This window comes from Charadrius vociferus, unplaced genomic scaffold (genome assembly GCF_000708025.1).
Source record: "Charadrius vociferus isolate BGI_N301 unplaced genomic scaffold, ASM70802v2 scaffold359, whole genome shotgun sequence".
Classification (NCBI taxonomy): domain Eukaryota; kingdom Metazoa; phylum Chordata; class Aves; order Charadriiformes; family Charadriidae; genus Charadrius; species Charadrius vociferus.
In genome coordinates this window covers 2,790,256-2,794,932 of record NW_009661369.1, presented here as the reverse complement: position 1 = coordinate 2,794,932, position 4,677 = coordinate 2,790,256, and the positions used below count along the sequence as shown (strand labels likewise).

The 4,677-nt window shown below is 39.2% G+C and overlaps 1 protein-coding gene across 1 annotated transcript in view; it reads right to left on the bottom strand.

Annotated features, from left to right (window-relative positions):
- Positions 1-4,677, bottom strand: part of CDK19 (cyclin-dependent kinase 19) — a 131,061-nt gene that overhangs the window by 26,970 nt on the left and 99,414 nt on the right. The window lies entirely within an intron of this gene.

The window sequence follows — 4,677 nt, the reverse complement described above, 5'->3', positions numbered from 1 at the left end:
GAAAGGTAACTAAGCAATAGAGATTTCTCAGGTTCTCAGATTTATTTTTTTCACAATAAATAATCCCATCCTTTTCCGGTGCAGGACAGCGTTTTAACCTTGCTTATGGGGTGGTTGAATGATCAATCTAAGGAAGTCTTTTGCCAACAGATTCCAAACCATCTAAGATACTATAAGCCATTTGATGCCATCTATCAAATACACTATTTCATTAATTAAGGCAAGTGGTAAATAGAGGTAAGATAACACGTTCTTATTTGATAGCCCTGCTAACTATACAAGCTGCAACTTGATAAAAACCAAGTATTAATTATGCTATTTCCTTGATATCATGTCACAAGATGCCCCAGAATGAATCCTAGTAGAGACAGCCAGACACTTCCTTAAAAACCTATGATGAAAAAGAGTTCTTACTACTTAGTTTACTTACTAAAACTTTCAATTTTGATGTTCCCAGAGTGAAAAAAATAATCTGATTCATGTTTCCTTTCAAGCTGAAAGTCAGCTTACCTTTTCCTTCATTTTGCCACAGTAATTTCCTTTACTTTCCTTAAAATTACACTGCAGAAGTCTTTGACAATCAATGAAAGGAGCACTGTACCTTGCCACTTACTTCAACCTTGTTTCTTTAGTACTTTGAGTATAAAAGCATTTTCTGTTGTGCTGGAGACTTTCTATAAGTTCAGTAATTTTATTAATATTTCCACAATCGCAAGCATTTTACATTCTTGCAGTTACTTCATTTCACCTGAAGCTTGTTCAAGTTATTTTATTTGCATATTTCACTACTTTGATAGAGTATTAGGATCAATGAACACATGGGAACAGATTCTGCTTTTAAATCATGGTGCTGCAAACAGACAAAATTCTGCAGGCTACAGTAAATTTAGTACACTTTTGTATTGCGGTAACAGAACAGAAACTGACCGTTCTGCTGACCAACTGACAGCTTCTACAGCACCATTTTCCCAATTTGTATTCATCTGGTAAGTTAGTTGCTTGTAACTATGGCAAGCAGATTATATGGGAAACTTTATTAACAAGTAGGGATTAGATTATAAACTAAATATTACTCCCCACAAAACCCTAACATGGGCTTTTTACTACCCTTTTAACATGCAGAAAGCAAAACTATTTCTGTTTTTCAGCAACAGTATTTTCCTGACTCCTGTATCTCCTTAAAACATGATGTTATATATGTGATGAACAACTATTTGTTCTGCAAGGAAGTAAATGAAAAGTAGAATATTTCATTACTATGAAGGAACAAATTAAAGGGGAAAACGTCACTGAAAAACCACCTCTCAAATAATGAAATATGCTTATGTACTGTTTTGTGTAATACATAGTTCTTTCTAAACAGACTGTATTTAGTCCAATTTTTCCCCAAAGTTAAACCCACAAAATGTAACTAAGATCAGATCCAGAAAACAAAGACGAAAATCCTAAGTGAGACAAAAGTCAAATTCTAATTGCATTCTTTGATCATGCATAAGAATTATTTACATGCAAGCAAGCGTACCTTGCTTTATTACAAGAACAAAAAAAAAGACACTATAGTAGACAATGTCCAGGTTATTATGACTACACTGCAAATTAACATTTTATGTGAAGCTAAGATAAGGAAAAAAGTATTAGATACAGAATACAGAAAATATATTTAGAAAAAATAAAAGCAAGACTAAGCCAGTAAAAACCTAAGCAAACATGTGAATTATGTAGCAACTGTTGGACAATGTTCAGTGTGTTGCAGTAGTGAACTGATGACAATGCATTCCTAGCAAATTCAAACACAAATATTTCTCACAATGACAAAATTGTAAGAGAACAGACTAAAGCTGGCACGACATTGCTTTTAGCCTGACTTTATTGATATTTACTAATTATAAAAAATTATATATTGTATAAAATGCTTAAGAAAATAGCTACAGAAAATAAGCAGCTATAGCAAGTAGCCTGTCATGTCCTCCTTCATAAATTGCTATATCTAATCACCTTTCTTCTAAACGATTATTTCCAACTGAAAAGCAGTTAAATGAGACTCTCATATAATTTATGAGTTATTATTAAAAGTGATACATCAGGGCTCCTGAGAATTATGTAATATTAAGAGATGTGAAAATTCTATTTCTTGCACAGAGATTTAAGAGAGAGCTTTAAGAGTTGCATCCTTTGCCAAGAACATTAGCATTCAAGTTAAACTCACTAGTGTGCTTAGCTCATTAAGATTGCATTTTTTTTAAGTGCACATAATGCTAGAAGCAAAACACAAGTCTGGACTCATAAACTGCACGAACATCACCGCTGTCATTTTGTTACCCACTTCTTCCCTTTGCCTTAATTAAAGCTGCACACAGATCACACCTCCAGGTACCTTTATTCTTTTCTCTTCTCTTCAGTCACATCCTTCCCTCAGCCTACAAATCTCACCTTGCAACTTTCCTTGTTTTCATTTTCATATTTTTTACTTTGCTGTCCAAACCGTTCTGAGTGCCCCGGGCACTCACACTGCACGCCAGGTACTACAGGACCCATTCACACCCCTCCTGGGGATTCACCAGTGTGGGTCTGATACAGGAAATAAAAACCTCAGAAATAATAAACTACTAGCAAAACCAGATCTCTCTGAAGCAGCAGCATCCTCTGAACTTTCATGGGGACTCCTTGTCTATGTTTTAGTATACACTATAGATCCCTCAGGGCAAGAGCCAAGTAATTTATGACATAATTAAAAAAAACAACAGCATTATACTAATTTATTCTTCAAAGAGATATCCTGAGATAATGGTACATATCACTCACATAAATCTGCAAATAATATGCTATCTATCAAAAACAGGTAACTGTCAGTTAAGGCAACTTCCCAGTTCCACAAAGGCAGGTCACTCAGTAATCTGGTCCACTCACATCCATGTTTCACAAATCAACACAGTCAGGGCAGTTTAAGCATCTAATTTACAGGTGTTTAAGGTAATCCTGTTGGTATTTTCTTTAAACACTTCTAGTAACTGTTTTCACCCACTACAAGGTGCAGCAGAGTCTTTGGAAGTCAGCATCCCAGTTGCATGGTGGCACATACAATGCAGGCCCTAAACGTCTGCTTCAGACAACGTGGGATTGTGCCACAACCATGCGGGGAAGGCACTACAAGGCTCTATCCCCAGCACCCACAGGAGAAGACACCCTGGGAAATCAGAGGTCTCCACCGAGACAAAGCTCCTGAGGGAGGGTGCTGCCTCCCAGGACTCAGGCTGCACGGTGACACTGGCCTCACAGCAGGAGATACACTCTGGTTGGGGCACTGCATCACCAGCAAAAGAAGCTGTGGGAGAAGGTGAACAGACTCCATAGCATCGTAGAGAATAAACAGGACACGAACATGGTCACCTCAGGGACCTTGCAAAGGTTTCTGGAGGATTTTGGGGTAAATTTCTTCAAACAGATACTACATGTGTTATCTTCCAGAGCTGCTACTCAGGAGTAAGAAAGAACTGGTTGGGGATAAGATAATCAATGGCAGCCTTGGCTGTAACAACCATGAAACTCTGGAGTAGTGAAGGCAAGTAGAACACAGGCTGTGGGCTTTAGGAAAAACTGGCTGGATCATCAGGGTCTGAGGACAGTGGTTAATGGTTTATACTCTAACCTAGAGGCTGATTACAAGTGAAGTACCACAAGAGGCCTATGAGACCTATCCAATTTAGTACCTTTACCAATGCCAAGGAGGAAGAGCTGGAACCACCCCCCATCAAGTCGTGGATGAGGGAAAACTGGGGAAAGAGTTGATACGCTTCAGGGTAGAGCTGCCATTCATGGAGAACCAGACAGACAGGAGGAATGGCCCACAGGAAACTCATGAAATTCAATGAGGACAAATAAAAAGTAGAGTACCCATAATGGACTAACACCCCGCAATGGTTCAGGTAGGGGACTGACTGGCTGGAGAATACCTCTGCAGAAAAGGATGTGGGGTTTCCAGTGGTCATGAGGTGAAACATGAGCCAGCTTGCTTAGCCTGCTGTAGACTAACAGCATCATGTATTGGCTGTATCAACAGGTGCACACTGGTAGCCTGAGAGAAGTGATTACTCCCCTTTACTTAGCACTTGTTAGACCACATTTGGGGCACTTTAGGGACCTGAATATAGGACAGACGTTGATAACCTGGAGTAAGTTCAGTGGAGAGTCATCAGAATAGTCAGAGGTTGGAGAGTTGCTCTGGGAGAGGAGGCTGAGGGACATTAGCTTGGTCAGATTGAAGTGGAACCTATGAGCAGCCCCCCCAGTACCTACGAAGAGGTGACTGAGGTGATGGAGCCAGGCTCTTTATGGTGATATGCAACAGGAGAATGAGAGATTACAGGCATAAACTGAAACAAGAATCTCTGACTACGTATGAGGAAAAAAAATGTTCACTATGAGGATGATTTAGGACTGGAATAAATCATTCAGAGAGGGTGTGGAATCTTTGCTCTAAGTGATTTTCAAGACCTGTCTGGACAAATCCCTCAGCAGCCTGGTCTGAATTCAGAGTGAACCCTGCTTTGAACAGGAGGACGGACAAAAGACCTCCTAAGATCCCTCTCAATCCAATTGAATCTATCTGCAATTAGTATTTTACGTTGGACCAGGAGTTTGCTTTTGAAATGCATCAGATTGTTCACACCTATGACACTT